This window comes from Dermochelys coriacea, chromosome 25 (genome assembly GCF_009764565.3).
Source record: "Dermochelys coriacea isolate rDerCor1 chromosome 25, rDerCor1.pri.v4, whole genome shotgun sequence".
Lineage (NCBI taxonomy): Eukaryota > Metazoa > Chordata > Testudines > Dermochelyidae > Dermochelys > Dermochelys coriacea.
Genome location: NC_050092.1, coordinates 1,840,466 through 1,865,519, shown reverse-complemented (window position 1 = coordinate 1,865,519; position 25,054 = coordinate 1,840,466). Strand labels below are relative to the sequence as shown.

The following is a 25,054-nucleotide window of genomic DNA, read 5'->3' as shown; positions in this document are numbered from 1 at the left end:
CTGTCTCATGAAACTACACTTGGGCTTTTGCCAGCACAATTATATGGGGGTGGGAGGGTGAGAGGGGGGTGGAAATCCCCTCCATAGCCATGGTGGCACCACTTCTAAACGTAGACAAGGCCTTAGTAAGAATCACTGTGGTGTGTCCTGCAGCCTACTCTGTCCCTGCAGCGCCTGGAGCAATGGGGGCCTGATCTCACTTGGGGTCCCCCAGGTGTCACCCTAATGCAAATAACAATGAACAGGCGCTGTAAAGTCCCTGCGCCCAGAGCTGACGCTCCAGGGGTCCATTGCTGGCTGTCTGGGGCAAGGCCAGCCTGGTTCGTACAGCGCCTAGCACAGGCGGGCCCCGGCCGCTCGCTGGGCGCTGCTGTAATGCAAACAAAGAACTAATCCCCGCTGCCAAGCCGGGCGGCGGGGAGGCTGTAGCTTGCGCGGGCTCCCCAGTTTTGCAGGGGTCGCGGCGGCTTTGTCCGGCGGGTGCGGCGCAGCGCCCAGCGCCCTCCCGCAGCGGCGCTCGGACCCCGGCTCCGCGGCCCGGCCCGGCCCGGCGCATTCCGGGCAGGCAGCGCCCCCGGGCGGGGCGGGGCGGGGCGGGGCCCACCCCTGGCGCGCAATTGGCCAGATGCGGGCGGAGGGGAACGGCGGGGCCGGCCGAGCCGCAGCCAGTGTGCGGGGCGCTGCGCGGGGCGCGCCGGGCCGGGCCGGGCCGGACGGGAGGCGGCGGCGGCAGGTCAGGAGGGATTTGCAGGGCGGCGCGGAGAGCCGGGGCTCGGGGGAAGCGGACGGGCCGGGGCCCCGGGCTGCTGGGCGCGGCGCTGGCCGCCGGGGAGCCCGCGCCGAGCCCAGCCCCGCTTGCACAGGTGCAGCGGGGGGCCGGGGACCCGCCGGTGCCTGGCTTCGGGGAACGGTCCTGGGGCTGAGCAGGGCGAGGCGCTGCCGGGGCGAACGGCGCTGGCCGCTCTGGAGCCGCTGGGCTCCGCTCCCAGCCGGCCCCTGGGGGAGCCGCGGGCTGGTGCCCCACGTGGGTCCGTGTCTGAGGCGTGGCCGGGCCCCGGAGGGCTGCGAGCCGGTCCCCTGGCTCCGCGCTCAGGCGCCGGGGGCTGCGGGCTGCCCGCTCAGCGGCCCCCGCTGGGAGCCTCCCTGACGAGCCGCGAACGGGGCTTTCCCGGGGGCTGCTTCGGTGCGCGCTGCGGCGGGGGGCTGCAGCAGAGCCCTGGCTCCATCCCCAAACCCCCGCTCCTGAGAGGAGCCCGGGGCTGGAGGTTTCTCCTCAGGGGGCTGGAACGATTTTTTATAGTGGGGTGCTGAGAGCCACTGAACCAGACTAGGAAAGGAGGACTTGTGGCACCTTAGAGACTAACAAATTTATTAGAGCATAAGCTTTCGTGAGCCACAGCTCACTTCATCGGATGCACGGCTGCTACTCTGAAACCTGAACCAAACTAAACTCTGTATATAATGGAAACGGCTCCAAGCCAGGGGATGCTGCGGCACCCCCCACGCCCCTAATTCCAGCGCCTCTGTTCCTCCTTCCTTGCCTTTACTTTGAAGGGCTCAGTAATGCTAGCCACAGACCGGGGGTAGTCCCCAAAGAGCAGTCAGCTCTGCTGATGGGGAGCTCCCATCCCTGGCCATGGCTGTGTGGAGTGGGGCAGAGATGAGATCCTGTCTCACGCCCAGTTCATGAGGTAGCTCGTTTATGTCCCTGGGGCCTTCGCACCACAGTGCTGGGCACTTCTGAAATGCAGCAAGGTGGACAGACAGGCAAAAAGGTTCTGTTCAGGTTTCACGTGACTGACCTTCCTACGGTACCTTGTACAGAAGTGCCTCGCTGTCTCCAGATTAGCCACTCCATGCATGAAGTATGGGTGTCAATAAAAAGAAAAGGAGTACTTGTGGCACCTTAGAGACTAACAAATTTATTAGAGCATAAGCTTTCGTGAGCTACAGCTCACTTCATCGGATGCATTTGCTTATGCTCAAATAAATTTGTTAGTCTCTAAGGTGCCACAAGTCCTCCTTTTCTTTTTGCGAATACAGACTAACACGGCTGCTACTCTGAAACCTATGGGTGTCAATGAAATACCATCTCAGGCACCATATTTATCTATGGTTCATATAGAAATGCCCTCCCTGCCCTGGGCCAGTGGCTCTGTTAGACGCCTATCTGAATCTTGCCAGAAGGAGCCTGTCAGTTGGAGCTCACTCTGGGGTTTGGCAGCTCTGAGTGGTTTCGCAGAGAAAGGTGGAATGTGATCCAGTGGCTGCAAGTTGAAGCTAGACAAAGTCAAAGTGGAAATAAACTGGACATTTTTAATGGGGAGAGTATTTAACACTGGAACAATTTACCAGGGGTTGTGGTGGATTCTCCATCCATGACAGTTTTTAGATCAAGACTGGATGTTATTCGAAAAGCTCGTTATTAGGAATTATTTCGGGGAAGTTCCGTGGCCTGCGCTATACACGCAGCCAGGCTAGATAATCAGTCGTCTCTTCAGGGCTTAGGATCTATGAATCTGTAAGTGTGGGAATTTGGCAGGGAGCGACTTGATCCCCAGCTTCCCATAACTGCCTAGGTTCCTGCAGCTACAGTCTGAACCTCTTTCTGCTCTGTCCTTTCTTGTCTGTCTGACGCAAACAAAACCAGAAAAATGGATTATTTGCAAAGGCTGGTGATTTTGTGTCCACTGTTATTAAGCAGTAATAAAAGGAACAAAGTGGAAAGACGGTGAGGGTAAGAATTTGTTCTTCTCCAGTTTTCTGGAAGACCATTTAAAAAGACTACAATGACATGACCCTAGTGTAAGGGAAAGTCCGCTGGAAATACCCATCCTGAACCGAAATGCAAGGCTTGTTAGGTTAGACTTGTGGGGCCACATCCTCCGCTGGTGTAACTCACTGTTGCTCTATTGAAGCTAAAGGATCAATGCTGATTTACACTGTAAATCTGGCTGCTGTGTTTAAGGAAACGTATGTGAATTCCAAGAGGCAGAGGAATGGAACAGACCAGACCCGCTTTGGGAGTGAACCCTTTTAGCTCCCACAAGGTATCTGGGTTGCAACCAAATTGCTCTGCTTTTCTGTATTGATTTTATCCTCTATAGAGGACAGAGTTGTTATGGGCTGAATGGCCTCAGCTGTTATGGCTGAGCCTGAATTCTGCAGGGTGGACAGGCCTCCATTTCCCCTGGTCTAAAGCTCCAATCCTGTTGATTACCTCCTCCCACCATGAAGGGCCTCTATGTCCCACTGAACCACCTCAGATTTGTTTTCCCAGGATAATTGCTCTCCCGGGAGACACGCCAGCTGCCATAAGTGTATACACCTGCCATCGATGCCGTTATTAGTCAGAACGCACATAGCACCAGAGCTCTGCAAGGCATTGTATGGACGGCTACTTGAGAGGTACCTGTGAGGATCCCTTCATTGATGCCGTACACAAGGTCTCAGATAGTGCAGTGGTGCGGCCCATGTCGGTGGCTGCACAGTTCATTGGGCTAAGCCCTTCGTGCCTAATGAGGATACAGGTGGGGAGGGTGCACATCAGAGCAAAGGAGAGATTCTCTCACAAAGGCAGGAGAGGTTAGCTAAGATCCTCCCAGAGCTTTGGGAATGTGCTCAGTAATAAGAAGAGAGAACAAGGGCTTTTATTGTTGCCTGCAGTAGGTTTATTGCTGAAGCAGAAACATGTTGTCTCGGACTGTGAAACAGCAGTTAATTTGCCCCACCCTTTCATAAGAATCCTAGGCCAACCACAGTATCAATTCATAACCACTGGGCCTGATTCTGAACCCCTTCGCCACCATTTGACACAGATTGGACTCCATTGTTCTCAATGGGGTTACTCCTGATTCTCCCCAGGGTTAGTGAGTTCTGACTCAAGCCTGGTTGTATGAAGTATGATTTAGCAGCAGGGCCCTGGTTACAAAGTCCAGCAAGGCCATTCGGGGCTGCTGGAAATGTGTGGCTGGGGTTCATTGGCACACTCTTTCTAGTGTCTGCTGAAAACCTGCTTGCTGGAAAGCTGCAGCCTAGGAACCTATTTGAACTTGCACAGTTGTTCCTGGTGGTAGAGTTAAATTATTGGGTATTAAACACAGTTTAAAGTCTGATGAACAAGAAAAAGGAAAATGAAAACATGGCTGGCAGTTTAGAGTTTATACTGTGTATACAGGCGTATAGACACTACATGTGCTTGGAGACAGAAACACGCACGTGTGTCAACCCAGCTTGGGTATGCAAACGTACCTGCATGCGTTCAAAGGAAGTGCGTGCACATGCAAATGTGTATGTGAACCCATGTAGTAATAACTGCAAGCTCACCTTTAGACGCGTGCCCTGCTGAACTGAGGCATTCTCAGATTAATACAAATACACATACATGTGCCCAGCCCACACATATACAAACATGCAGGTTTTCACAGGTTGTGTGCGCACATTCTGACTCAGGTAATGTAAATCACGAGTCATCCCGGCTGAAAGTGTGTGTTTACTCTTTGTAAAATGTAACCGTTTCATCCATGGACACTTTATTCCTGACTTTCCCATTGGTCTCACATAGCCTGGGTCACCTGCTGCAAGCCCATTCATTTGTCTTCCGTCGGTGGGAGATGCTCAATGTGCTTTTGCTGTTGGATTGATTCAGGTTCAAGCCATTGTCTATTTCATTATATGTAGATTCCAGGAATTGACAGGAGCCTGCAGAGAGGGGGATGGATGGATGTCCCGTTTTACTGGAGCACGTGCATACATAAAACTAAATAACTAGAAATGTTGGGCCAGATCCAAGCTGGTGTAAATCAGCATGCCACTTACACCAGCTGAAGATCTGGCCCAGGTGTCACAAGCTCAGGATGGTCCAACAGCCCCTTTGCAGCAGTGCCTTTTTTGCATTAGTGTAGACAGGCCCAGTGTCCTGCAGAAGGAAGAGGGTTAGATTGTGATGATGATAACTCCATAAATCATTAGTTCACCCTGGAATTAGATGACAGGATATTCAAGCTTGCCTCCTTCCCTCCAGTCCTGACTTCAGTGAGTCAGACCAGCTACACCCCTTCCAATGTGGATCTGGCTCCTGAATGAACTTTGGAATAGTTGAGAACCTTAACAAAAATGCCTGGGATGTATATCCCTGGGTTGTCTTGGAGACGACATGTGGGCATCTCAGACCACTCTTACCTTCCTGCTGTCAGTCAGACAAAGCAGGGAGCGTTGCCCTGCAGATTGATATGTGGTGTGTCAGGTTCACTGGTGGGTCCTGGAGAAGCGGTGAGAAGTGAGATGCATGGAGAAGGCCATGTGTGGAACCAGCCTCTAAGATGGAACAAGAAACTACTGACAAGTGAGCCTGTAACTTCAGCACCAGGTCCAGTGCTACAACAGCTAACAAGGCAATTGCTCAGGGAGGCATTCGGGTCAGAGGTCTGGGCATGACAGAAGGCGTAACCCAGCATGGTTACTGCTCCCCAGCGGAGTACAATGAATTCTATGGTGAGGGACACACAAGACGTTTCCGGATTACATCATGGGCCTCCTGGTCTGGGGAGTGCACTTTTAAGCCCCCAACTAATTGCAGGCATAAATGACCTTTACACACTTGGGCCCAATGTTTCCAAGAGTGGCCACTGCTTTGGGGAGCCTAACCATGGAACTGTGCAGACACGAGTCAGAGAGCTTCTGGAAAGTGATTTGATTCGCAGGGTGCACTGTAAGAGGTCCAGCGGGATGCATGTTTACAGTCAATGGAAGGGAAAGTTGAAGGCAGGAGAACATGAGGGAGGAAACAATCATCTTGTGTGGAGGATGTGGTATCCTGGGAGCATCAAAAGGACCATTCATCTCCAGAGATTCGCAGAGGATAGTACGGGGCTGGCTACTTTGGTTGCAAACCTCCTGTATTGGAGAGGCCATATGAGACGAATCTTAGACACCGAGCGCCTGGCGTGGCAGAGCCACCCCCAGCTCCCCTGGACAACAGCCAGCATTACATCCCTTCTGAAAAGCAGGCCCAAGCAAGCTGTGCAGCCATCCCATCTACCCTGCTCCAAGCTTCCCCTGCTGTTCTCGCCTGGCTGGGGCCTGGCACTCCCAGCCTTGCTCTGGCAGCTCTTGGTGAGGATTTCTGCCTGCTCATTGGAGAGGAAGCAGCCTGCTTGCTTAGTGGTTTCCCTTTAACTCTGGAACAGCCTTAGCGCTGGATCTTCAGATCTTATCTCCATGACCCAGCTCAAGGGGAAATGTGCTTTGCAAAGATAAATCAGCCTGGGCACTGTTCCCCTCACACTCTTGGTGACCTCAATGATTTGGCAGAGAGCAAGGATCAGCTGGAGCCACCTTCTCGGTCACTTGTCCCACTTGAAATCACCTAGAGAAGCATTCCCGGGTTCCCAGGAGCAGACTGTACTGCTGCTGGGGGGAGCAAACATCAGAGTGACCTCTTTGGAAAGTGGCTTAAAGGAATTTGAAGCTTTTAAAAAAGCCACATCCCCATCTGACAACACACTCCAGACTCCCCCCAAAACACACGGAGCCCACCCAGAGCTGCTGCAGCCTGGAAAGCCAGAAAATTCAGAGTTAAGTTTCCATCTATCACAATGTGCTGAAACATGAGACCGCCTCCTCTTCTCCCACCTGCCAGAGAACCTGCCACTCCATCCCTCAGACAGCCCCTGGCATGGCTCCTGTCCCGTTGGAGTGGGACAGCCTTGGACCAAGGATGCCTGCTGATCCTGTTGAGCAGGACTGAGTGCTGCTCAGTTTTAAACCCATCCCTGGACCGGGAGTATAACACTGAGCTCATGCCTTCACCTTTCCCTCCCATTCACCAGCCCTAGCACAGCTTTATCTCACCTGGTCCTGTGTCAAGCTGGTACCTACAGTTCTCTGCATCCCATTTGCTCAGCCCTGTGCTAAGCTGGGATCTACAGCTCCCATCCCACTGGACATTCTGTACGAGGTCTGTGCTGTCCCCCTGCCATGGCAGCCTCTTCCCGGTGGGCCCATGAGCTGCCGTTTAAGGATTCTGCCACTGAACCTTGGGACGGCCAGTGACGGAGCCGTGGCCCTGTAGGACTCTCTGCTGAAAGACAGGGTGTTTCTGCTCTCCCTACCACGCTCCTGGCCCTCCTTCGCAGAAGTGATTTCAGTTTAATCCTGCAGCTGGTGTGAGGCTCCCCCTTCAAATGCTTTGTGCTGGCTCACGAACCTTCTGTTTGGGCTTACGTTCCTCTATCTGAACTGTGGGTTCTTTAATGCAACTGTGTTGTTGTTTGATGGAATCCTGAATGGTGTGATGCGATCAGAGTTGTTATCCGTAATTGTAGCAAGAGCAAAATGTGTGTGTGTGTGTGTGTGTGTGTGTGTTTGTGTACGCACATGTACATACCATTGACCCCTGCTGGGCTTGGACATACACTGGGCTAGCTTACCAAGAGGATATATACAGGCTCTAATGGTGCTCTCAGCTGGTGTCTCCTGTCTGCATGTGTTTAATGCACAGTGAGATCTAGGTGCTAGTAGAGATTGTCCTGTGGCTCACGTGATGGAGAGCAGAGAACCCTGCATTCTACTCCCTAGGCTGCCTGGATGCAGCTTAGCTTGCAGCCTTGGTGTATGCATGCTTGCAGGCAGCCACAGTGATTCTGTCTCACTTACTGAAGGAGGGAGAGGGATGCTTGGACACCTAGAGTGAGAAACAATGGACACCTACAATCAGGCAGAAGGAGAAGGATGAGAGGCTGAAAGAGAAGGCAAAAAGCCATCAGCCATGGACCCAGCAGCCCAGCCAAGGGCACGGTCACTATTATGTATTATTTATTTGCACTACGCTGGAGTCTCGAGATTCCAGCTGAACTCAAGGGCCTTCTTGTGCTAAGTCCTGTACACACACAGTGAGAGAGAGTGCCTGTCCCGGAGTATTTATAGTCCAACTAGAGACTACCCAGCAGAGTCGAATGGAACCAGTCCCAGTACGGCTGATCCCAAATGTTCAAGAACCAGGAGTCAGGCCCTCAAATAAGAGAGTGGCTTTGACATGAGATTTTTAAAGATTTTTTTTCTTTTTAGCTTTCTGAGCTTTTAGGTTGCACAGTCCAGGGTCACACGTCCAACTTTACTCCACAGCCAGGAGGGCTAGAAATGTTTTTCATAAATATAAGCTGAGATTTGCCTGTATTCACCTGGCTCCAGGAGCTGGGGCTTTGCCCCAATATCACGGCACTCATGATAAAATTGCGAGAGTTGGCAGCACCGCAGTCTCTTTCTGCTAGACGGAAGGTGTAGTAGGGGCCAATATTCCAGGGTCTTGGCCCTCAGCTGACAACAATAAATCTTCTCAATCAGGGATTTGAACAGAGACTCCGAGAATGGCTTCCTTCAGCTTGGCGCCTACCTGATCTTAGTTAAAAAAGGACAATGGGTGGCTTTGTGCAGCCAAGGTTTGGACCTGGCAAGAAACCAATACAAACCAGTAGGGCAGGAGGCAGGCAGGGTGTCAGTTCACACCGTTTCTATGAATGATCCCTGGTTAGGTCTTCATTCTGCTCCAGGAGTTAAGGCTTTTACTTCCATCCCCTGGATGGGCCCGGTACATCTCACCACACATCGTTATGAGTAATGGCAGGTCTTTTCCTTGCAACCCCCACTTGGGAGCCAGCTCCATCTTGGGTAGCAACATGGCTGCATTTCAGGGTGGGCTCAGTGCTTCATGTACGGTAACAGGCAATCGGGTGACGTTCTGAGTGCTTTGGGATCCTTGAGGATGAGACTCTGTCGGGGCAGCGAGCTAGAGACCAGGCGAGGCAGATGCTGGGGGAGCTGGAGTGGAGGAGAAGGTCTCATTGAGGTCAGTGCCTTCCACATGTAGCTTGATTCTGCAGCTGTGCATGTGGCCATAGGATTCTCCTTATCCTCAAGTGTCTGCAGTAAAGCCGCTCGCTGCCCTGTCAATTCCCACAAATGCTCTCGCCTCCTCTGACTCCCTCCTCTCCACCCTGTGTTCTTCTCCTGGGACGCTCCCCTCCTTCCCCCTTAGAAGGTCTGCACATGAGCAAAGGGCCTGCAAGGTCTCCTAGAGCATGGCTCCACATTTATTTTTGTCCGTTGGGCTAGGGCTGCTCCCCTGTCCCCTCAGCTGGACACAGAACCTCTCCGTCTGAAAACTTGCCATGTGCTGAGGAGGAGAGTTCTCTGTTCCTGCCATAGCTGCGGAAGGTTCCTGCGGGGCTGTACAAATCCGGGGGGGTGCCATATAAAAGTGGGAGCCTGCTGCATAACTTAGGTGCAGTGTGCTGCAAAGGATTTGGGACCTCACTTGTGGCCACTAAAAACACAGCAAGGAACGTTCAGAGAAATAAAGACAGAGAACTGGGGCCTGGTCTGTCCACAGTGCTTTGTGCCAGTGTCACTCGACTGACTTGGAATCAGGTCCCAGGAGCCCCCAGATTCCTCCACACACCTGCTGCTTACCAGGCGAGAAATGCAGAGCCTGTGTCCAGGCTCTGTTCCACTTGCACATTCCCCAGTCTTGGCTCCCTGGACGTTTCCTGCCATTGTACGTGGTTTGGGAATGTGACTCACGGTGGATGTGTTTATGGGAGCTGGGCTGCATTGAATTCTCTGCTGCCTGGCCCGGGAGGGTTTGCAGCGATGCTGTGTGGAGCTGGCCCTGCTTCCTGAGCTTTGCACAGATGGCCACAGAGTGTTTTTATTTTTATAGCCGAGGCCAATTGCTCAAGAACAGTCCAGCCCTTCGAACTCATGGGGGGCTGGATTGGAAAATCAGGGGGAAATCTACGAACTGTCCCCACAAAGGCCAGAGAATGGCAGCACAGCTCCAGAGCTAGTGACTGCTTGGGCAGCTGATGAACCCTGTTGTTCCCCATCTAAACATCCAAAATGAAGAGAAAGAGAGCCGAGCAAAGCATGTGCTTGTGTCTGTGGGGCTCAGTTTCCACCCCTGCATTTAAAAATAACAGCACAGCTTCCTCTCTAGCGGGGTCCATGGAAAGTGCCAAAGAAGGGCTTGGAGGTGACTTAATGCTGTTTTGTGAGAAACCCCGGAGCAGCAGGAAAGTGGAGAACAGACCCACCCAGCATTAGCGGTGATTTCTAGAGAGGAGACGTGCTGAGAGCTAAGGCCAGGAAACTCTTCCAAACCAGGGGTGTTTGCTCAGATGCAGCAGGGATGAAGGGAAGGACCAGTGTGTGTGCGCTGAAAGATGAAGGGCCAGATTTTCAAATTCTCATCTCTTGTGTAGGCACCTGAAGAGCTGGGTGCTAAGCCCTGGAAAGCATGGCCTAGAACTCCCCCCAGGTGCGAAGGAAGTCTCTGAAATGGGCAAGCCCCTTATATCCCCCCATGCCTATTGAGGCACGGTTCAGTGGCATCCCCTCCCAGTCTATTGTGATGGTGAGAGGTGCTGGTGAGCATGCAGTGATCTCTGTGCTAAGGAGTGACCCAGCGAGGCTTCTCAGTAGGGTCACTGGTTCTCCTCTTGCTCCTGCTGGGCTAAATGGGGAGTAACTCCGCTGAAGTCAGTTGTGTTCCCCAGTGGGAGTGAGGGACTGAGCCACTTGAGTTACACAAAGAATGAGTCACTGGGCTGGCACTCAGGAGACATGGGTTCTAATCCTGGCTCTGCCATTGGCCTTGGGCTTGACCCTGGTGCACTCACTGGCTTTGCTGCCCATCCTGCTGTGTAAACTAGACTGGTCATTGAGGCAGGAATTGTCTCATGCAGTGGGGACTGGCTGCTACTGAAATAGAGCTTGATGATAATAAGAGGAGGTGCCGGGCTGGGCGTGGTCACCCCTCCTCAGAAAAGGCAGCTGTGCGGTGGAGAGGGACTTTGCCAGAGCTGCTGTCCTGGTTCCATTTTTTGGCTGTGCTGGTTAACGTTTGACTGGGGCAGCCGATGCCAAGTGTCTGACACATGGATCACTGCTCTCCCTGGGGAGGAATCACTCTTTGTAGACAAGCTTGGATTCAGGACTGGAGAAGATGGGGGTCTCTTCCCCAGGTGCCATGCCCACCTGCTGAAATGGCTGGTAGAGGGGCTAGGATCCTTCCTCAGTGACATCTGGCCCCTTTTGGTTTCAGCTCTGTGCACTCTTACTCTGGATTGTTCCTGAATGTGTCATCCAGTCAAAGAAAGGAGCAAACTAAAGAACGGTGGGCCTGGGTTAACACTGCTGCCTCTACAGTGTGATGTGGCTATTGGAGATCACTCCACTGTACCCCCCAGAACTATGGGGAGGTGATGCTTCCCAGTGGGTAGAGCACTGGATTGAGACTCGCGAGACCTGAAATTCTGTTCGCAGCTTTGCCACTCGCTACCTGCTGAATGATCTTGGGCAAGTGACTTCACCACTTCGTGCTTCAGTTTCCCCATCTGTTACAAACTGACTTGTTTGTAAATTGCTTTGAGATTCTCTGATGAAAAGAGCAAGGTTTTATGATTAGATGCACCCAGCTTTCTAGCACATTAGCAGCCACTAAGACCATTCTCACTATCTCCATTTTAAATAGATCTAATCAACTGGTGAAAACCCCTAATGCAAACGGGCTTAAACCAGCTAAACCCTCAGTTCAATTGGTTTAGCTTCATTCAATAATTTACCCATGCAAGCCAAAGCAATTTAAGAAAGGGTTAAACCTGTTCAAGTGCATCTACATGAGGAGTTTGCACTGGTTTAACTAGATTATTTTTAAAAGATGTAGTTTAACCTTTGCAACTTTTCTACTATAGACAAGCCCTTAGTGACCTAACCAAGAATAGTAACCAGTGTGAGGCCTAAAAAATATGCTTTAGTTCAGTGGTTTTCAGCCTCTGGTCCATGGACCTCTGGGGGGCCAGAGACTAAGGGCATGGCTACACTTGCAGATATAGAGCACTTTGAGTTAAACCAGCCTTCATAGAGCGCGGTAGGGAAAGCGCTGCCGTCTGTCCACACTGACAGCTTCAAGTGCACTGGCATGGCCACATTTGTGGCACTTGTAGTGGCATTGGGAGCGGTGCATTATGGGCAGGTATCCCAGCATGCAAGTGGTTGCAACGAGCTTTTCAAATGGGGGGGGTGGAGTGTGACAGGGAGTGTGTTGTGTGTATGTGGGGGGGGAGAAAGTGGGGTTTTGGGGGCTGAGAGCATGTCAGCATGCTGTCTTGTAAGTTTAGACTGCAGCAGACCCCCCACCCCACCTCTCTCTCTCACGGAGCATTCCACAGTAATGGTTGCTTTGTCCCAGAGCAGATAAGCAGCCGGCTGTCAGAAACAGAGCTTTCAACGGGCATTTCCGCATTCCTACAGCCGACTCCAAACAATGACAAGAGTGGCCACTTGACTTAAGGGGATTATGGGATGTTTCCAGAAGCTGATCAGAGCGCAGTAATGCAACGCTTCGTTCACACTGGCGCCACAGCGTTCCAGCAGGGGTGCAGCAAACGTTATTCCGCTCGCCAGGTGGAGTACCAGCAGCGCTGTAGCCATGGAGTCAGAGCGCTCTACGTGCCTTGCCAGTGTGGACGGGTTGTGAGCTAGGGTGCCCAGGGCTCCTTTATTGCACTGTAACTCGCAAGTGTAGCCAAGCCCTAAGTCTAAGATTTCCAAAGGGGTTGCACTTCCATTCGAAAATTTTTAGGGGTCCGCAAATGAAAAAAGGTTGGAAACCACTGTACTAGTTCAAAAGGCTCTTATCTGGGAGAAGCTCTCTGGTCCAGGTTATACAAGAGGTCAGACCAGATGATCACAATGGTCCCTTCTCGCTTTGTCTATGAAAATGGCTGAGACGCTGAGCTGCTCTTTAAAAACCTGTCTTCAACTAGAGAAATATTGGAAAGAAGTTTGGCCAATGAGGTAAGTAATGAAGACCTGGTAAGAGAGAGACTGATGAAGAGAAAGCATAGAACATCCAGAGAATGATAACTTATTCAAATCCATCTTGATTTTCCTGTCCAGAAGATGTGTATCCCAGAACAATGAGGGAATGCGCTAAGAAATGTGGTACTGTACCACTGATGACTGAAAAGTCATGGAAAACCACGGAGCTACCAGGAGACTGGAAAAAGCAAACGTGGTTCTGATTTTCAAAAGAAGTCAGATGAGTGATCCTGGTTCTGAGGACTTGGGAATTTTCTGTAACATTTTCATGAATCCTATGCGTGCGCCTCAGTTTCCCCAATATGCTGTACTGTTACCCAGTGGGTGGGACAAAACTGCTTGTTCTCAGGGCAGGCTAAGAGACATAGGTATGAATGGTTTCAGAGTAGCAGCCGTGTTAGTCTGTATTCGCAAAAAGAAAAGGAGTACTTGTGGCAGCTTAGAGACTAACAAATTTATTTGAGCATAAGCTTTCGTGAGCTACAGCTCACTTCATCGGGTGCATTCGGTCAATTCAGTGAATGCATCCGATGAAGTGAGCTGTAGCTCACAAAAGCTTATGCTCAAATTTGTTGGTCTCTAAGGTGCCACAAGTACTCCTTTTCTTTATAGGTATGAATGTCGCCCAACTTCTCTGAGCCTGGATGGGTCATTGGAAAAAGACTGGCTGAGGCTAACCCCATATCAGTGGAAAATCTCTGAAGACAATGACAAAACCAGTCACCAGGACAATGACACCAAGCAATCATGGGGGAGGGGGATCTCCCCACCTCTCATCAGGGAAGCTTGAGAACAAAGGACTGGAAGGGGTGAGGTGGGGGCATCAGAGCTGGCTGCTGGAAGTAGTCAGGGCTGTCACCTGATAGACAGACAGAGCTTGAACAGTGGAGTTCACTGCAGCTTGGCTGGACTCTGGGCTGACCAAGATGGTCTCTGTTTGGACCTTCACTTCTCTGCTAAGCTAAGGACTCACCATGCAGCCTTCCAGGTAACAAAAAATCCTGACTGTTTTGACAGCGCACTGTGTGTGTCACTGCAAATGCTTGGTGAGGTGCAGTAATGCCTGCAGAGTGCACACATCTCACCTGGTCTCAGCTGGACTCGCTGAACAGAGCTCAGGGGGTGATGCAGGAGGGCTGAAGGCCCACAGGTCCAGTCTAAGGAGGGGGTGGCGTGGCTCACTCTGGAGGAAGAGCGATGCCCCTAGGGGGTCTGCCACACTGAAGGGTTCCTCCTAGAGACTGTTCCAAAGCTGGGGGTGTAGCCCCAATCCTGTGGATCTGTGTCACAGGCCATGATCTTCTAGTCAATTTAACTTCTCCCCAGGGTTGATCGACACATAACAGTGGTATCAGTTTAAACCAGCTGGAATAAATACAACAAGGCTGCCCTCACCGTGTCTGTCTGTGGCACCTTGAGGCTACAGCAATTCTGCCAGTCTAGCACCCGATTTCTGCGAGCAACTACCTGAATAGCTAGGAGAGGGGACCAGGAATCCACCTCCCCCTCGCAACTCTGAACAGGGGCTGACCAGAATCTCCTTTGGGAATGTCGCCATGCAACAGGGGCAGGGAGGGACTGGATCACAGCAGCAGAGTGATGCAGGGGGAGCTAGGGTACCTTGCTCATCTGGAGCCTGGCTCCAAGAAGAACAGACTCTGCTAGGATTCCTCCTGGCAGCTTCATGTGCAGTGCAATCTCTGACGTGCCAGGACTCCTTGCCCATGACTGCAAGTGCTGTGAGATGGGACTGGACTCTAGGAGAAACCCACTCTCCATGGCTGGCAGATGACATGGATGCAGGTTCTGGCTGGAGAGCGGGAGGGAGGACAGGACAGCTGGGATATTTTCAAAGGCAGAGTGGCTGGGCCCTGGATTGTCTCCTAGACAGTTTGTTTGAAGGCTGAAGCTCCTCAGGAAGTCTGGGATGGAGTGCGGAAGGTTTTTCCTGGCATGCTCCCCGCACAGGATAGAGCCAGGTTTCCCAGCGGATGGGAGCTGCTCCACTATTTCCCTTCTCTCAGGAAGCAGGGTAATTAATTGTGATGCAAGAGATGGCTACATAGCTGTCGGTCTGTCACTGTCCCTTTTCCTCTGGGTCTGATTTATTCTCTGTGTGTGAAACCCCCCAGGAGGGTTAGCCTGCCCTGGAGTCTGCTGGAGGAAGAAGTGTTAAGATCTAAGTATAGGTATGTTAGTGATTTCCCAGCATGTTCTGATGCTTTTAGACTGTAGAAAGAGGGAAACTTTCAAAAGCACCTAAGGAAACTGTGCTTCTAAATCCCTTTGGCTTTTGATGGCATTTGTGCTCCTAAATACCTAAGATGCTTTTGAAAATCACCCCAAAGAGGTTTAAAGCAGGTCTTTCTCTAAAGGCCCATATGTGGCCAGGTTACTAACAGAAGCACTCACTTACCATGCTGAGGAGTGCAGTAAAAATGCCTGGACAGACAGACAGGCATGCCCTTTGGAGGGCAGGGAGGATGGGAACGCCAGATGAAGACAACCAATAAAAAATACTGGGTCATGTTGTGCTTGGAGCCTCGGGATGGGGAAGCCCCTAAGGGCTTCTGCGAGTTACTGCTGCGAGTTTCTCTGCTTGGCCCCAGCACAAGTTAAGAGTAACCTGGGGGCTGCTCTAATGCGTGCTGGCCAGTAGCGGTCCCTGAAGAACCATCCACCAAGCTGTGCAAAGCTGGATTGTGATATGCTCCAGCCATTCCTCCTCTCCTCCTGGCCCCCAAGATTCCTTCTGCACCAGAGGCTGCTGGGAGGGAAGCTTAAGAGCTGGCTCTATGTCTGCCTGGCCTCTGAGAGTCAAGCTGGGCCCTCCCAGCCTTCATGTCATCACCAGTAACAGAGATTCTACAGCCAAGCTAGGCCCCTGGTGACACCTGTGCAATCCCTTTGCTGTGGATGGATTTGCACAGGTCAGCAAGTGGAATGTAATAAACAAGCCCATCGCTGGTTGATTTGTTATTAGCTTGAATTTGTAAGAAACCCTGAGGCAGGGTGATCACCCCATGCAGGAATAGAGCCCTGCTCGCTCCCCCAGAGCTGGCTTGGCAGAGCTAGCAGGGGTAAGAAGAGCACACACTTGTTTTGGTCACTCAGGTTGATGGATGTGGCCCAGAGATGCGGGGAGGCAGCCTTCTGGGGTTATTTTAAGAAGTCACTGTTCAGAGAAGAGCAGCATTTATGGTCGAGTTAGATCACAGGATCTGCTTTGTGGGGCCAGGAGACAGACAGACAGGGGGAAGGAGCTGCCTGCTTCCCTCCACCCTGAATGTGCTGCCTTGACCTGGAACCTGTCAGGCTGGAGTCGGTGGAGTTCCTCAGCCTTCCTGCACTGCCTTGCTCAGGCTGAACATCTCCAGGACACAGATTTCCTTGCTCAGAGCAGCTTCCTCTCTGGGATGTTTTCTAAAGGCTGCCGGCTGCATGGAGATGCTGCTGTCCTCGAGCACAGGCCGTGCAGCTCTCTGAAAAGCCTGGATTTACTGTGACTCAAGGGAGGAAAGTCCTGCGGTGTCTGATTTCTCATAGTGTGTCCCAGAGCCTGGTGGGGGCTCTGGCAGATAACGGCACCAGGCTTTTCTGACTAAGTGAGCAAAGAGACTCAGCTAGTCCTGCCTCCCGGGAATATGTGATGAGCCAGTGGCCGCCCTCAAGTCAGACTCCTGGCAGCCAGGAGCCTTTGTGTGAGGGGCTGTCAAGACAGTTCTCCTGGCTTTGGTATGGTCTCTTGGCTGCTGGAGAATGTCTGTCTCCCTCCCCTCCTTTCCCATGCAGTAGGTGCAAACAGGGTGGGGTTCACCCCTGGGCATGGGGCCAACCCGAGTCCTGTGCTCCTTGTATGTCCCGCTTGAACCCTCCGAAAGGAACAGAAGCTGTGCACAGGCCCGGTACAGGGGAGGAGAATTTCACCCAGGACATTATTCTGCCCCCATTTGAAATGCACAGGGCCCCTCCGCTCCTAGGATGGGGTCAGAGCAGCACTCTGCATGGGGGTGCCAGGAGACCCCCCCTTCCTCAGATTTATATAACCACCTTCCACTGCATCAGAGTTTGATGCTCTGGGTGCTAATGTCCTCTCAGCCTTCAAACCTGCCAGCGTGTGATGCCAGCTGTGGAAATCCATGGCTTCTTTCCCCTGGGAGGAAGGATGGTTCAGCAGCTAGATCCTACTCTGCCACAAATTTCCTGTGTGACCTTGGGCAACAAGAAGGGTTTCTTCAGGTATGTTAGCAACAAGAAGAAAATCAAGGGAAGTGTGGGCCCCTGACTGAATGTGGGAGGCAACCTAGGGACAGAGGATGTAGAAAAAGCTTACGTACTCACCTTTTTTTTTTTTTTTGCCTCTGTCTTCACGAACAAGGTCAGCTCCCAGACTACTGCACTGGGCAGCACAGCATGGGGAGGAGGTGACCAGCCCTCTGTGGAGAAAGAAGTGGTTTGGGACTATTTAGAAAAGCTGGACGAGCACAAGTCCCTGGGGCCGGACGCCCTGCATCTGAGAGTGCTAAAGGAGTTGGCGGATGTGATTGCAGAGCCATTGGCCATTATCTTTGAAAACTCCTGGCGATTGGGGGAAGTCCTGGATGACTGGAAAAAGGCTAATGTAGTGTCCATTTTTAAAAAAGGGAAGAAGGAGGATCCGGGGAACTACAGGCCAGTCAGCCTCACCTCAGTCCCTGGAAAAATCATGGAGCAGGTCCTCAAGGAATCAATTCTGAAGCACTTAGAGGAGAGAAAAATGATCAGGAACAGTCAGCATGGATTCACCAAGGGCAAGTCATGCCTGACTAATCTAATTGCCTGCTATGACAAGATAACTGGCTCTGTGGTTGAGGAGAAAGCAGAGGACATGTTATTCCTTGACTTTAGCAAAGCTTTTGATACTGTCTCCCACAGTATTCTTGCCAGGAAGTTAAAGAAGTGTGGACTGGATGAATGGACTATAAGGTGGATAGAAAGCTGGCTAGATCGTCAGGCTCAACAGGTAGTGATCCATGGCTCCACGTCTAGTTGGCAGCCGGAATCTAGCGGAGTGCCCCAAGGGTCGGTCCTGGGGCTGGTTTTGTTCAATATCTTCATTAATGATCTGGAGGATGGTGTGGATTGCATCCTCAGCAAGTTTGCAGAGGACACTAAACTGGGAGGAGAGGTAGATAGGATACAGAGGGACCTAGACAAATTAGAGGATTGGGCCAAAAGAAATCTGATGAGGTTCAACAAGGACAAGTGCAGAGTCCTGCACTTAGGACAGAAGAATCCCATGTACTGCTACAGGCTGAGGGACCGAGTGGCTAGGCAGCAGTTCTACAGAAAAGGACCTAGGGGTTACAGTGGATGAGAAGCTGGATATGAGTCAACAGTCTGCCCTTGTTGCCAAGAAGGCTAAAGGCATTTTTGCCAGGAGATCGAGGGACATGATCATTCCCCTCTATTCGACATTGGTGAGGCCTCATCTGGAGTACTGTGTCCAGTTTTGGGCGCCACACTACAAGAAGGATGTGGAAAAATTGGAAAGTGTCCAGCGGAGGGCAGCAAAATGATTAGGGGACTGGAACACATGACTTATGAGGAGAGGCTGAGGGAACTGGGATTGTTTAGTCTGCAGAAGAGAAGAATGAGGGGGGATTTGATAGCTGCTTTCAACTACCTGAAAGTGGGTTCCAAAGAGGATGGATCTAGACTGTTCTCAGTGGTAGCAGATGACTGAAGAAGGAGCGATGGTCTCAAATTGCAGTGGGGGAGGTTTAGGTTGGATATTAGGAAACACTATTTCACTAGGAGGGTGGTGAAGCACTGGAATGTGTTACCTAGGGAGGTGGTGGAATCTCCTTCCTTTGAGGTTTTTAAGGTCAGGCTTGACAAAGCCCTGGCTGGGATGATTTAGTTGGGGTTGGTCCTGCTTTGAGCAGGGGTTGGACTAGAACCTCCTGAGGTCCCTTCCAACCCTGAGGTTCTATGATTCTATGAAATCACTGGCTCCCTGTGTCTCAGTTGCCATCTATCCTGCCCTGCCTCATGAGTGGTTGGGAGGGTAAACACAGTACCATCTGGCAGGTGCTCAGATATTGTGATGAGAGGGTCAGATACGTACCTTAGATAGATGGATAAACATCTGACAGATGCGCAGAATGTGGGCCATCTGAGCTTTGCTGCATGGCCCACCATAAGTGCCAGATCATGACTGTAACTCGCTATAGAAGCTGTTGTTTTCTCACTGTCTCAATGCAATAATCAATGTTTTTCTGAAAGAGGAAACTGGGAAACCAGAAGTTTTGTCTTGGGTAGCTGTAAGCTCTCCCCATATGGCCTATCCTTAGTGCTTTGAACACAGGACTTTCAGATCCCCAGACTGCTACCACGTGAGGTGAAGGGGCAACTCATATTCTTTGTGGACTTACCATTAGGATGTGTGTGACATACCCTTTGCCAGTGGGTTACACAATTATTTGCCAGACAGCAGTAGAATGCATGTGATCAGGAACCTGGGCTTCTCTTCCTGGCTTTGTGAGGATAGGGTGATCTAGTGGCTAGAGACAGGATAGCCACGCACATAGATCTGGTACAATCAGTCTGGAAGGCAGTGTGGTTGAGTGGCAGAAACCTGGGTTATATTCTGCATTCTGCCAGAAATGATCTTGTGTAACCTCTCATTTAGTGTGTTTATCAAACGAGGGAATGGTACTGCCTAGGACAGGACATGGGGCTTTGCCTGATTGCAAGAGCTGGGAAATGCATAGCGACATTAACAGCAGTCAGTAGCTGGGATACTTCAGCGCAGGATCTCCTTGCTCCTAGTTCAGTGCGCTTTCCCCTAAACTGCAGAGAATTCGGATTGTAGGTTGGTCGGTATGTCCTCTGCAGAACAGGAAACCCAATTGAGCTGCATTGTGGAATGCCCTGCAAAATTTGGGAGCTCTGGCCTTGGTGCAGTTGGACTGTGCTATCAATGACACTAGTGTAAATCTAAAGTGACCCATTTGAATTCAGTGGGGATGTTACTGGGAGCAAAATCTAATCCAGTGTGTTTGGGAGCCTGGGTCGCTCAGGAGGACACAAAGTGGGAGAATATTGATCGGCTTTGTTAGCTGTTGGGGCTGGTTGCGGAAGGCACTGGGATTCTGCAGGGCTGCGTGTAACACAGCCTGGCCTGGAGGGCAGGACCAGCTGGAATGGGCTGCGGAGCTGTGGCAATGGGAAGGAAAGTGATGTTGTTCTCATGGCCACAGTGTTTCCTTGCAGCAGCTGGGGGAAAATCCAGGGTGACTGGTGGGTTTCCGTGCTGGCTGCTCCCCTCAGCCTCCGTCTGTCCGGAACAGGCTTGTGTACAAAGCTGGCTGTGGCCTTTCGACTTTAACTTGTGAACTTGCTGCCTGGCAGTTGGGAGGGGGAAGTGCCTGGCCCAGAGCTCCATGCTGCGTGGTCTGTCTACACCACACCACTCCTGATAACAGAGGGCTGAGCCCTGCTCGAGTGGTATGCGAGAGCTTTGGGACGGGCTTGGAGGCTGAAGTAGTGACAGTCAGCTCAATGTCATTCTGCCCTAATCCCAGAAGAGCCTCCTGGAGCCTCCCGGAACTGGCAGGGGTGGTCTCCAGGAGACCTCGTGCCAGCAGAGGGTCTGATCTGACTCCCGCTGAAGTCAGTGGAGAGACCCGGCGGGATCCGGATCAGGCCCCTGGAGAAGTGGGAACCTGAATGGCTGCTAGCTGCCTGTCACTCAGACTGGACAAATAGGGCCAATCGACGGGGGGCGGAACAAACCCAGACACAGATTCGGGGGGAGGAGAGGTTCAGGGCTGCCCCACTGATGTGGCACCAGGCCGTACCCGTCAGACCTTGGTCTGGCAAAGCTTGTTCCAGCCCTGTTGGCTGGGGTCGTCAACTTCCTGGATACTGATCAGTGTCTGGGCACCTGCCAAGGCAGCAGCATTGCCCAGGCCACTGATTCAGCTGCACCTGGCTAGCTGGCTAGCCCGGTTGTGACCTTTCCTCCTGCAGGCAAGCCCTGGCCCCGGAGGCTGGATCCCGGCCGTGCTTTGTCCAGGGGCTGTACCTCGAAGCCGTTCTGGAACTGGAGCTGGTGCCAGACGCCGTGTGCGCCTCTCACGGTGACTCAGGGCTGGTTGCCAGGCGTTCCTAGTTGTAGTTCAGAGGGACAGTGTCCCCAGCCCTGCCTCTGACCTACTCCTTTCATCCCAGCCCCATGTGTGACTCCCGGTCTCCGCTAGCCCAGACTGGGAGGGAAGGGGATGGTATGCAGATTAGGCTGGAACCCCACCATCCAGGCAGGACTAGGAGCCCCTTTATGTACCGATACCAAGCGAATTTTCCCCTGGCCAAGCACTGGTGACTTTTGCTATTTCCATGATGTCTGTATGTGGGACATGGCTCACTGAGCAGTTGGGAGGGTCAGGGAGGGCCCTGGGCAGAGGTTTAAGGCCCTTTCATCTGTAAAACTGGCAAGTCTGCCATGTGCCAGATGTGTTCGAGGACTTGGGTGGAGTCCAGCAAACATAGCAGATAGCTGTTACTATATTGTGCTTGCAGGCGTGGCTGGAGCACCTGCAACACTCTTGGGAAGAAGCCCGGGGCTGGGGGACTTTAAGAAAAGCCGGGGAAGTCTGGAAGGAATACTGGTACAGCTGTAGCAAGCTGAGGCACGGGACTGGAGAATGAATGCCCAGGAGCAGCGGTAAGGTTACAAACCTCCTGTCTTTGGCCAGTAGGTATCATACCTTCTCTAGGCCGATGGGGCCTATAAACAAGGAAACCCACAAGCTCCAAATTCATGTTCTCTGTGAATGTAACTGATTCCTTGAGGAACTGGCAGGCTGCATTAGGCTGCTGTCTAATGTCTGTGATTAGCCGTGTAATTATAAAGCTTAGAGCAGGGCACTTGATTGCCATCATGTCTGAAAAAATATTCTCTGCTGTCAGAGGGAGCTGGTTTGAAGCTCTCCTGCTGGCAATTCCCAAAGCAGGTGCGACTCTGTGAGCTGGCTGTTGTTCCAGAGAGCAAGCCCTCCTCTTCTCTTAGCAGCCCACACGGCAGCTGTGCTGTGTCCACCCACTGGGAACTCTGAGATCTGAGCTCCCAGGGCCTGCTTAGCTCCTCAATGACTAATCCTTGTAGGCGGAGGTGTGAGATTTCTGATCAGCAGCGAGAGCATCACTGTCCTGGCATGGCCCCTGGGTGCAGGCAACCAGACTCGGCAGCAAGGGCAGACACCTTTGAACGGCTAAGAAGCTGGCTATCTGGGCACTGCTACGCCTTTGGGAATTCACGACCCCCGCTGTGTTCACACACTGCAATGGTAGTGGCACTAGGAGGCAGGCTAGCCACAGAGACCCAGCACCTTCACTCATGGCTCAGTCACTCAGATCAGTCTGAGGCTGCTCAGACGTCTAGAAACATGCCCCGATGCTTGCAGAAAACTGCAGGGGATGATTGACGATGACCCCTGGCTAAGGCTGCTGGTTGGCTTCTTGCTCCCATGAATAGGTCACACAGCTAGTCTGTACTACTGCTCCCTGCTATGATTGTTCCCTCCCACCAAGCCTGCTCTTCTTGACCTCTCAGGTCTGGTGGCTCTGATCTTTAAGCTCCCTGGGTCAGGAATTGTCACATTTATGCAGCACCTAGCACAAAGGGGCAGGGATTTCCTCTAAGGTACTTACTTGGCTCCATCACTGTAGGAGCTGAGCCCCACACAATCTTTAATGTATTTACCCTGTGTGGTAGGACAGAGCTCTCAGCCCTGGCATAGTCTGGGCAATGGCACCTCTATTTCCCCCTCGTGGTCCAGCATGGGAACCCACTCTAGATACCTAGCTCCTCAGATGACCCCTCTCTTGGGTGGAGAACTGCTTCTGTCTCCTTCCTGACCAAGGTTTTTCCCCGCTGCATACTTCCCTGCCTACACTGTTATTCCACAGCAAGACAGATGGCCTGAACAGGTCTTTGCTCATTCTTTGAAGGCTACGATGACCGGCATAATTACCCACAGGCACAAGTTACCTCACAGCACTTTCTAAGCATGTACATTTATTCTTAAGGTTAAAGCATTACAGAGAAATCACGACACTGAAAACAAAAGAACCTCGACCCATGCCAGTAAATTTATTCCCAATTCCAGTCAGGCTCTGGCTGGTGACCAGCCCTTTCAACCCCACCCAGGGATTTTTCTGTGGTCACAAGTTCATAACAGCTGCTAGCTCAGAACAAGCCCACCCATGACTCTGCAGACACCTCTTTATCCAATTTTGTGTGTATGGTCTGCAGAGCCCGTGAATAAGTAACCAGCCAGACAGTGGGTTTCTCTGCAAGGCCTAGCTTTGAAAGAATGGGATCAGAGGTGAGTAATCTTCATTCCCCGCCTCCCAAGTATTTCCTGGGAAACTCACCCAACAATTCAGTCACGTCTGGCCCATTCTTTTATGAATCCTTTGACGCTCAAAGCACTTCCCAGGGGTTATGTAGTTTTGGCTCCCCCTTAAAGGGGCTACAGACAGTCCCACAATAACACATCAACATTTGCACTGTTAATACAATGACCTAGGAAGACACTGAAACTTACTTTGGTGAGGTTTCTCCAGCAGAGTGCAGGAAATCGCCATGTCTATCACAGTCCCCGTTTTACAGAGAGGTGGCAGAGAGGCCAAGGCCCAGACCCGAAAGGGTATGGAAGGCTCCTAACTCCCATTGGAATCAATGGCAGTTAAGAGCCAAAATACCTTTGAGGAGCTGGGGCTAAGCAACTTGCCCAGAGCAGCAAATTGAACCTGGGTCTCCTGTGCCCCAGGCTAGTGCCCTTACCACACGGTCAGCCTTCCTCTTCCGGGGGAGTCCTCTACATGCTGCAGCAGCAGAAGTTATATAGTTATAACTTGTTCCACAGGTTTGTCCCAGTGATAAAAGAGTCCCAGATACTGGGCTATTTCTAACAAATTTATTTGAGCATAAGCTTTCGTGAGCTACAGCTCACTTCATCGGATACATCCGATGAAGTGAGCTGTAGCTCACGAAAGCTTATGCTCAAATAAATTTGTTAGTCACTAAGGTGCCACAAGTCCTCCTTTTTTTTTTACGGATACGGACTAACATGGCTGCTACTCTGAAACCTGGGCTGTTTCTGAGTGTCCATGACTTTAATAGAGCAGTGTTTCCCAAATGGTGGATTGCTGGCCCAGTGTGAAGAGGAGGGCCCAGGTGGTGGAGGCTGAAGAGTGTGCCTGCCCTGCACTCATCCTGCAATGGTGGCTGGGCCCTGCTCTAGTGTACGGGGTTGCAGCACTACTCGGATTTGGCCTGGCTGCCCTCCCTCATGGCCATATATAACACAAGAGAAAGTAACTATTCAAAGAAATTGAAAGATCAGCAAACTACTCAAAGGGAATGCTTTCCCCACCCAATGACCAGCGGAACTCACTGCCACAAGATATCACTTAGAGCAGGATTCAAACGGAGAATTGACATTTCTGTGGATAATGGGCACATCCATCATCACACTAGGCAGATGGGCTATAAACCTTCCAGCTTCAGGGTATAAGCCAACCACTAAGTGACGGGGAGTAGGAGCAAACATTCCCTATGAGCAGGATCACCAGGAGGTTCTTGCACCTTCCTCTGAACACCTGATCCTCGTTGCTGCTGGACACAGGACCCCAGCCTAGCTGGACCCTGCTCTGACCCCATCTGGACCTGGCTGGGGGCACACAAGGTCTGTGCTGGCATGTCCTCTTCTCAGGGGCAGATGCAGAGTCTGGGCCACAGGCTGATGCCAGTCCTGCTGTCAGCAGCTTCCCTGCTCTGATTTTCTTCCTTTCTGATCAGGAGCAGAGTGTGGTGCCCCCTGCTGCCAGCTGCAAGTATTGCACCTATCAGACAAAACCTGCTTTTCCCCTCCCCAACACTGGGTTTTTCTTGTAAGCATACTGCAGAGTGTTTAAAGAATAAACATCTCCTCTGATAATGCTGGAGATCTCTTAGCCCATCCACGACCTATGCCAGTCCTCCCTGAAGAGAGATTCCCACCCCCTGCCTTGCCCGGGAGGCTGGCAGAGTCTTTCCCTAATGGTCACCCTCATTTTTCCATTTCTTACTTTTATCCCCGTTTGTCCTGGCAGCTCCCACCCTGCCTTTTGGCCCCTTATATGC

At 51.8% G+C, this 25,054-nt stretch overlaps 1 protein-coding gene across 4 annotated transcripts in view; it reads left to right on the top strand.

Moving 5' to 3' along the window:
• The first annotated feature begins 643 nt into the window (after nt 1–643).
• KANK3 (KN motif and ankyrin repeat domains 3) overlaps nt 644–25,054 on the top strand; it is a 53,336-nt gene continuing 28,925 nt past the window's right edge. For 2 of the 4 annotated variants that reach the window (XM_043502870.1, XM_043502869.1), the window contains exons 1-2: nt 644–733; nt 21,445–21,589. The gene's annotated coding sequence lies outside the window, so the exon portion shown is untranslated. The remainder of the gene's footprint in view (nt 734–21,444; nt 21,590–25,054) is intronic. The other 2 variants (XM_038383823.2, XM_038383820.2) reach the window with 2 other exon arrangements.